Source organism: Mus pahari, chromosome 7 (genome assembly GCF_900095145.1).
Source record: "Mus pahari chromosome 7, PAHARI_EIJ_v1.1, whole genome shotgun sequence".
NCBI lineage: Eukaryota > Metazoa > Chordata > Mammalia > Rodentia > Muridae > Mus > Mus pahari.
The window spans coordinates 42600454-42610227 of record NC_034596.1 but is presented as its reverse complement, the minus strand read 5'-3'; the positions used below and the strand labels follow the sequence as shown (position 1 = coordinate 42610227).

General features: G+C 39.6%; 1 protein-coding gene and 1 pseudogene across 2 annotated transcripts in view; one reads left to right on the top strand and one right to left on the bottom strand.

Moving 5' to 3' along the window:
* The window catches only part of Stxbp6 (syntaxin binding protein 6), a 217440-nt gene that overhangs the window by 145655 nt on the left and 62011 nt on the right, over window positions 1-9774 (top strand). The window lies entirely within an intron of this gene.
* On the bottom strand, window positions 3364-4043 carry LOC110324600 (annotated as a pseudogene).

Below are 9774 nucleotides of genomic sequence, written 5' to 3'. Positions count from 1 at the left end.
TCTCTCTCTCTCTCTCTCTCTCTCTCTCTCTCTCTCTCTCTCTCTCTCTCTCTCTCCCTCTTCTGAGAATGTGACTTAATCACCATTCACTTCCACACTTAAGCAAGTGAGTGTCTACAGTATTTATCCCACCTCCTGAGAGATTTACTTTCCTTTCTTGCTTCAAGCCCCACTTTTGAATTTGGCTCCCTTTAATTATTGCCTTAGCTTATTAAACCTCTGCCTAGACAGAAATATAACTACCATTTTTTGCTTTCGTGTGTGTGTATGTGTGTGTGTTTTAGAGAGAGAGAGAGAAAGAATTTGTGTGAGATAAGTGCTGTACCATAAGCTCCATCCCTTGCTCTTGCTTGTTCTTTTCTAACCTGCAGACGTTAGGGAGTAAAGGACCATTTCTAATTTTGCCTGGATGATTAGTGTTCAGATTGTACTACAGCATTATCAGGGAATGTTCTCATTTGAGGGAGCTTCATGTATTCTAAATTTAAATTTTTTGGTTATTACAAATTTGGATGAAGCCTTCCTTTCCGTACCTAAGGGTTAAAATGCTTCTAAATCAGCAGTGTCACACAAATAAAGTATCTATAGCAAAAATATTTAACCCGCTAAATTAGAATTTTAAAAAAAAAGAAAAAATTCTGACAGTATAAGACCAACCATTTGCTTGGAAAAGAATCTTTTTTATGCTTCTGCACAAACTAAGCAAAATACTAAAGCAAGGAAAATACCTGGCGAAATACTGTGACCATGAGCAGGATTAGCCAGGGGGTTCTTGTCGCAGAGCAGGAGTGTGGAGTTGGTGTGTGAGTAATGACGTACCTCATGTTTTCAGAAGTTAAGCAGGACAATATCCCAGGCTGAAATTTAGTGTGAGCAACACCAGCCCACAGGTGGGAAGAGCTTTGCTTGTGTATGGCTTGAATCCAGACGTGGGACTGGGGACTAAAAAAGTTAGGCTGGGTAAGTGGGAGCTATTGTGTTTGGTTTTAATGTTAGTGTGCTGCAAAGTAGAAAGTGAAGCTACACCTGAAGAAGTGACTCTCGATTGTTTTCATGGGTGTGGGAAGAACCACCCTAGTTGTATGTGTTATCTTCTGATAGTAGTCCAATTAAACTGGGTGTTGCAGGAGATCATTTCCTCTTTTGCTCTTTAGCCTTCTCTCTCGATGCTGATTAGGTATGCTAGTCAAGGTGATGGTGGTGATGGTGATGGTGATGATGGTGATGATGGTGATGATGGTGATGATGGTGAAGATGGTGAAGATGGTGATGATGGTGAAGATGGTGATGATGGTGAAGATGGTGATGAGACTTCAGTGGATATTAAAACCAGGCTTTCACTGTGGACTAGAAACCAATGGTTGTCCATTAATGTTTGGGCTGTTGAGGGGCTCCCCAATCTCTGAGGCATCCAGCCTCAAGCACTGCATAGCTAATGTGTTCTCAGCTCTCAGGTGTGATACCAGGATTGTTGCTTTTATAAAGCTGACCTAATAAATTAGTTCATATAATATCTCTTAGTCCATATCTCTATCTATCTATCTATCTATCTATCTATCTATCTATCTATCTATCTATCTATCTATCCCATTGATTCTATTCCTCTAGAGAACTCTCATGAATATAGGAATGAACTGGGCATCTTAGATCTTAGGATGATCTAAGGATCATCCAGTAGATCTTAGGATGATTCACTTTGCTTCAAGAGTTAACCTTGATTCTCTAAAGATCCTTTCTCAATAGTTCAGATTTGAATGATGGGCACTTCTGAATAGGCAGACATGGTCTACCTGTGTCAAAAAAAGGTTGTTGACAGCAGTGATATGGAGTCACATCAAGGCTGTTTGAAGACAGACGATCTAGAAAAGGCTGGCTTGGTGTCAAGAGGTCATCCTTTCAATGTTTGAGACAGACAGTGTTATCTCAACTTGGTATTCTCAGTTACATTACTAGCTTCCTAGATGAAGGGTCCACATAGGAAACATTAATTTTATCCTTGTAATAATATGAGTGGTCCTTATAATCCCCATGTTAGTCATTTTATGTAAGTCTGCTCAGAGTTCACAGTTCTGGTAGTGCTTGGGTTCTTTGATAGTGGTGGTGATGGTGGTGGTACTGGTTATGTGTGTGTGTGTGTGTGTGTGTGTGTGTGTGTGTGTGTGTGTGTATGTGTGCGCGCGCACACACACACACACACACACATACACGTGCACATATCATACAGGGTTACACGTTACAAATGCCTTTGAATACTAAAATGTGTGTTTCCAAGATCATACAAAATCATCAACTACAGGTTCACAGTAGCTGAGAAAATATGTAATATTTAATGTAAAATGCTAATGATAGCTTGCTTCTTTCATTGTATTAACTTGCTAAAATAGTTTTGTATTGCCAGGCACACAAAACATCTTTCATCTTTTTTTTCTAGGCGAGTTCTTTACTCATGAGTGTCTTCTGAAACTTCTGTGGGCTTCATGTTTATGCTAGAGAATGTCTAGGAGTTATCTGCCGTGCAGATGGTCTACAATTTAAGAAGTGGATCTTTGAAGAAATCTTGGTAGCTTAGTTTCTCTGTGAACGTGTTGACTTTTGCTAGTCTCTGGAGAGCTTTTCCTCTTTTCAGATGTTCCTGAGGGTCACCAATGGCTAATTAAAGTACTGCTTTGTTAATCCTTATGATGGTCAGTGGTTTACTGAACTCTATTATGATGCAAATCTGAAATCAAAGCTAAGTCCTAGACCTTTGGCCACAGTGCTTTCTCATTATTTGAAATGGAGAAAAATCTGTCTGAAGATAGAAGAAAAATTGGTTCAAATTTACACTTATATAGGAAATCTTATTAAGGATGTTTGAAGACTTAAGGTGCCACCATATTTGAAGGAATCGTCATGACTTTTTACACCTTTAGATCACATCCCACACATACTGGACCTGTAGCTAGTGCTGTCATGCCTATTTCTATAGCAGGAAAAGTCTTTCAGACCTCCTTGGTCAGATCCCAGCTAAACCTCACCCCTGAAATGGTTACACCATGTACAGCACGACCCAAGCTTCTAGAAAAGACAAGCTGGGGTTGGTACGGGTGTATGAGGATGTGGGGGAGGAGGGGCTAATATCAATATCCAGCACAACACTAAAGACAATTACACAGGTAAGACAAATACAGCAATATGGGTTTACAAATAGAGCTCAGTTGAGTGGGTGTCCAGCATGTTCAAGGTCCAAGGTCCTATCTGGCACCAAAATACTACTGCTGCTGCTGCTGCTGCTGCTGCTGCTACTCCTATACAATATGAAAATCTTTGGGAGAAGGAAGGAATCCAGCCACTGCCCTAACTTTAGGTTGAGTTATAATGTCCTCACACTTCACCTGGCAAATTTACTGAGTAGTTTAAGAGGAATTCCAGAGCTTATGGGGTGCTAAAATGTGCACACCTTCCCCCAGTGGCTTCCAAATTTGCCTCCAAATCACTGGCAGAGAAGTTTTGCTGGAACTGCACGTAAGCCTGTAGACTCTGCCCCACAGTTATGGAAAGGAACATTCCACGCCCAACTGCTTCAGACTTGAATACACCAGGCACAAGTGTTTGTTCCAGATCTGCTTGCTCCAAGTTGGTTGCTCCAAGGTGGGTTGGTCCAGGTCTGGTTGCATCAGGGTGAGCTGTTTCAAGTATGGCTGTCCCACACTGGAAGATTCCCAGATGTGTTCAACTGATAGCCCTGGGGGATAGCTGGAAGGGAGGCTAGCTAGTATACTCTACAGATGCTAAGCCCTTCTGAGTCACATTGTTGCTAATCTTCAGCCATTGGTTTTTCTGCCATCGCTTATATATCATTCTCTGGTTTTGGAACCAGGTTTTAACCTGCTTCTAGCTATGGTTTAGAGCGGCAGAGAGCATCTGCCAGAGGCTGAGATACCTCTGCCCCTGAAACCTGTCCTTAAGTGCACACAGCTTTGGCCTGAGAGAACACTCTTGGTGTGGACTTCGTTCTCTCCCATCTTCTCAGTGCTCTCTTCATGCTCAGAACTAGGAAGCATTAGTTCGGAACTGGTAGAAGAATCAGGGCTGTCCTGAAGATGTAGGTCCAAAAGCAAAGGGAAAGGAGAGGCAGTCTGTATGAGGAGCATCCGAAGAGCAGATACTTGTGAACAAAAATTAATTTTCCTGAGGAACATGAATTGGTGAGGACCCACAGAATTCAATGCTTCCTCAGAACAAGGCACACTGTTCTAAGGAATCCACAGTCATGTTAAGTCATGTTAGTTAGAAGGTAGGAGAAAAATCAGTGACTTTGGTTTTTGTTTTTTGTTTTTTTAATTTTTGACAACAAAAAGAGGGGAAATGTCATAGAAATAAAAACAATTTAATAATGTCCATATGGAAAATTACCAAGAAGCCAGAATAAAGTGAGCCTCGGTCTTCCCAATAAAAGAAGAAGAGCCCAACGCTGAGGGAAGTGTCTTAATCCATGATCCACAGCAATGATATCTGAGTGAAATATGGCCTCAATTAAATATAGTCACTCAAAGTTTTTTGAGTTAGTGACCATATGCAAAATTTGATCCGATTTTAAACCATTTACTTGTTTGGTTTATGCGGTTGTGGTTTTATGCCCTGCTTCCAGGACGTCGTATAGAGATTAAAGGACAGTTTATAGGACTTAGTTCTCAGTTTCTATCATGTGGTCCTAGCGATCAAACTTGGGCTAGATTGCTGGCAATCACCTTTCCTCCTGAGTCATATTACCAGTCCAGTTCTGATCCTTCATTGCCATAAGTCCTTAAATTCCATTCAACAGCAGGCTTTCTCTGAAGAGTAGCGGCAGCATGCAGACAGGCCCCACTGGATAGGAGATGTTTGATCACTTGCTTTTGTAGGTAGTGAATGTTCAGCCGGTTGCTGATTGTGACAGTTCTTCTGATCTTTAGACCCACTGATAACATCGTCTGGCACGTTCCCAGAAGACAGCTTGACAGAGCAAGTTTCACAGCTCCTGTTTATCTTCACCGTAGACATTCCCCAAACAGTCACAAACACTTACATAGATAGGGTTTCTGAAAGGCCTTTCTGTCCTTCTCTTGGTATCTTGGAGTCATCCCTACATTTTGAGCAGCTTATCCTCTTAATCTGTACCATTCCTTCAGTGTTCAGTCACGACTGGTGCCATCTGCCAGATACACTACTTGCTCAAGTGGGCTTTCCTGCCCTGTGAAAAAGTATAAAGAATGCAATGAGACATGAAATGCTGGCGTGGCTTATAGAGAAAAAAATAGCTTCCAAAACCAATTAGTTTTCTCTAATTTCTTTGAGACTGTGGCCAAAAAATGAGACTGCAAACAATTGTCATAGATAACAAGATAACCATAGATGTATTGCATCATAATTAAAACAAAACAAAACAAACAAAACAAAACAAAACTGGTGTGCCCAAATAGGAGTTGAGATCAGGCTGAGCATATACTTAGGCTACATTCGATACTTCTTGTATGTATTTTTATACTGCTTATAGTTTCCTCCATGTCGGAAAATGGTGATAGGGACCGTAGCAAGGGTCAGTGGAGGACCAAAAGAGCGGTGGGTGACATGTTATGGGTCAGGAGCATGACCCCCATGTTGTAGACTATATAAGGGAGGTTTTAGCAGCAGTATTAAAAACAATACTGGGGCAATTTAAATGACAACTCTCTGGGCTGGAAATGCAAATGGTGATAATTATATTCTATAAAGAGTTTCTTGTCAACAAAATTTTTAACTGCCGGCATAAGTTATAAATTATTTTGATGAGAATAAGAGGAGTTGATGGAACATTTATATAATGTGTCTTAAAAAAAGAAACGTAGCCAAGGGAAAGGCATGAAGAGAGAATAAAGCTCTTGAGATCTGTTCCTTGATAGACAGAAGTGCAAAGCATACACATAAAATATGTAAAGTGAGCTTGCTCTGTGTTAGATTGGTGTGATGAACTGAATAAAACTTTGCTTTGTACGTTGGAAATGTGGAAAACCTCACTTCTCAAGAAGAGCTACACTTTTGGTGTCTTATGGACCTAAGGACTTTTATATCATATTGGTCTCTAAGTTTTTAGCTTTAAGTCTGGTATAGGTTATTTTATAATAGAGAGGTGCTAATTTCTGCTACAAAGTTAGTTGAAATAAAGTGAAATTTGTACCAAGCCAATATCATGCAAAACATTGGAGACTTCTGTAATAAACATCATGCTTTAATAAATTGGTTCTCTGTCAGACATAAACCACACCTATCCATTATTTTATTTCTACTATTCAATTTTTAATTGGATACACTGGCCTTCCACTAGAAGGTTTGACATGACAGTCACTCACTAAAAGCTCATTCACTAGTGTAGGCCCTGAAAGGTTAAAAGCCTTTTGTGTGTATCTTGGAGCCCAGGAGAATCAAGGTCAGTGATTCCCATGAGTATTTACAAAAGCAAAACAATTTACAAAATCTGCTTTGCTTCCCTTTCTGTCAGAGTAATGACTCCTTATAATGACTGGTCTCTGTTTCATCTTGCCTTTATCAATTGTGGTAGTTTGGTTGAGAATTGCTACTATTGGTTCATATATTTGAACATTGGTACAAAGCTGTCAAAACTGTTTGAGAAGGATTTGGAGATGTGGTCTTCTTAGAGAAGATGGGTCACTGGGGATAGGCTTTGAGGCTTCAAAAGCCCACACCATTCCCAATATACCCAACTCTCTCTCTCTCTCTCTCTCTCTCTCTCTCTCTCTCTCTCTCTCCCTCTCCCTCTCCCTCTCCCTCTCTCTCCCTCTCCCTCTCTGTCTCTCTCCCTCTCTCTCTCTCCCTCTCTCTCTCTCTGTGTCTATATGACATGCTTGCTGATCAGTTCTCAGCTACTGCTCCAGTGCCATGCGTGCCTGCCTGCCACCATACTCATGATTGTGATAGTCATAGAATCACTTTAAACTTGTATGCTGTCATAAACTCTTTATTCTATAAGTTGCCTTGTTCATAGTGTTTCATTACAGCAACAGAGCAGTAATTAAGATATCAGGAGTGTCATTCTTCTAGGCTGTATAGCGAAGGGAGGGGAAGAAAGGAGGTGCCAAGACAATGGAGGACTGCATGCACCATGGCCATCTGAGTTAGGAAATGTGGATGTATTGATAATTGTGCCTCACTTCCTTAGGACAGTCTTTCCATCTTCCATGTGTATTCTGATTTATGTGGGAATTTGATATAAAACTGAGCATACTGACAGTCATTCAGTATTCTAAATCTTCATCAAGATAGTACTTAGGAAAGACCCTAAGGATTTTTCTTAGGAAGAAAGCATTTACTACATATGGCATTGTTTATTTCAGAAATCATTCCTGTGCTGTTACAAAATGCTAATGACATGCATAATAATGTGTTCCACCTTGGAATTTACAGCAGAAGTAACTGACATGCAGAGATGTAGCACTTTACCATGTGGAATGATCTGATTGTTAGCTGCGACTATTTATTCTCCTTGCCATATCTACCTTCAATGAGCCCAATGTTTAAAAAACAAATGACCAGAAAAGAGAAGCATGTCCAAAGGATGTGGAGGGCGGGGCGCTTCTAACCACAGTGATCTGTACGTACAACCCTGTGGCTATTTTTAATGGTGTGGGAATGATATAACATTCTGCATATTAGAGTCATGACACTGAGTCTACACTCCCAATTACTTTGAAAGAATGTAGTCTCAGAGTGTTTATACTATGGTAGTGAGACAACACCTATGCATAAACAACAATATAAAGCAGGATTCATAAACAGTAGCCTTCCACTAGGCCTCTGGCTATGGAAATGTTAGCTGTTTGATAACTAACCTTGAGGATTGGTTTGTTTGTTTTTAATTTTTGTATTATCATAATATGGATCTTGAGGTTTTCTATCTGGAGGGTCAACAGTTATACAGAGTTGAACAGACTATTCACTGTTATGTCTGTTTCTACTTCTGTCATCTGGCCAAAATGCCTTTTGCCATTTCTTCCCAGGACTACAGGGACACATGTTCCAAGGATTTCTTTCCCATGACTTATGCACCACAACAGCTAATTTAAAAGAAAAGTCAATCGAATTACACACTTGATAGATGTTTACATAGCCACTAGGCTCAATGACTTTCCTCTTCTCTCTCTCTCTCTCTCTCTCTCTCTCTCTCTCTCTCTCTCTCTCTCTCTCTCTCTCCTCAAAAAGTTGACCAAAAAGCCTATCTTCTTTGAGGTGGTTCAGTCCTCAGTCCACAAACTTGGAAATATGGGAAATGATACTGTAAATTCAAGTCTAGAGTCAGGAGAAGAGGAAATGTGACATTCTACCTCAAGCAGTAAGACAGGGAAAATGGGAGGAAACTCGCTCTTCTTAAGCCTTTTCATTTCAGTCCTCAATATCAATGGATTAGAAGATGCCCACCTACATTGAGGACAGTCTTCTTTACTGAATCTATTGATTCAAATGCTAATTTTACATATAAAACAGCCTCACAGACATACCCAGAAATAATATTTAATATGAATTAGGCCCTAAACAGTTGACGTGTAAAATTAACCATTATAGTGTATGTTGGATGTAGGGAGCTATGCAGTGCAACAGAAATGATGAAACTGAGGAGGAAAGCATTAGGCTTGATCATGAGGTGGCACTTTTAACTTATATAGAGTTCCTAATTCAAAGTAATAGGAAGCAGGGAAGCGAAGGAATTTTAGACCACCATTTAGAAGAAGGTAGAGGGTAAAATGATTGACCTTGAAAATGCAAAAAATACATATACTTATATATAATATAATTACATATCATAATTAATGTGATATAATTTTATGATCAATATAATATTACATAATTAATATAACAATATAATATATATATATATATATATATATATATATATATATATTAATTACAAGAAATTAAGCTCAATTTGTACAGCCTATTTAGTCAGTCCAGGAAATTCATCCTCATTCTGTTGAACATTCTGAAGGCCTCTGATTTCTTCATAGCTTCAATTTAGTAGAGTAGAAAGGAAGTGCACATCTGATCATGTATACCCTGAGCCCCCGACATTGAGATGATGTTGCCTTGAGATACATAGTCCTGACTCATAATTGTGGTCTCCAGGCTAAAATTCCAGTATTCTAGAACATATTAATATGCAATATATATTTCCTTTCACCACACCTACTCTTCCAATTTTTACATACATTATACTTTAATAATAGACTTCCCCCTTCTCAGCTCCTCCTTCCTTGATCCTTCCTACCTCACTATCCACCCAACATAATGTTCTTTCTCTCCTCCATCTCAAAGAAAACAAAACAACAACAACAACAACAACAACAACAACAAAATTAAGTTTGTTCTCCTGAATATCAGAAGAAGTAAGTCTGTCTGAGGAGGGAGAAATAGAAGCCGCAACTAAGACAAAACATAACTTTAATTTAAAACGAATAATTGAAGTAGAGACAAGCATTTTAGGGGCTCTCATCCAAGGCCTCCTCAGGCAGTCTGGACAAGCTCTCCTCCACTGCCCTGAACCCCTGGCTTCCACATCTTTCATGGTGTATCTCCAAATGCATTGCTTGTTTTTGTTTTTTGGTTCTAAATTGGCTTGATTTCTCTCTACTGAGTTTTGAGAGTTGATATAGTTTCAATCTAAAATGTCACTCCCATGCCTGTGTTCCAAATTCTGAGTCCCTTCCTTTCTCTCTCTCTCTCTCTCTCTCTCTCTCTCTCTCTCTCTCTCTCTCTCTCTCTCTCTCT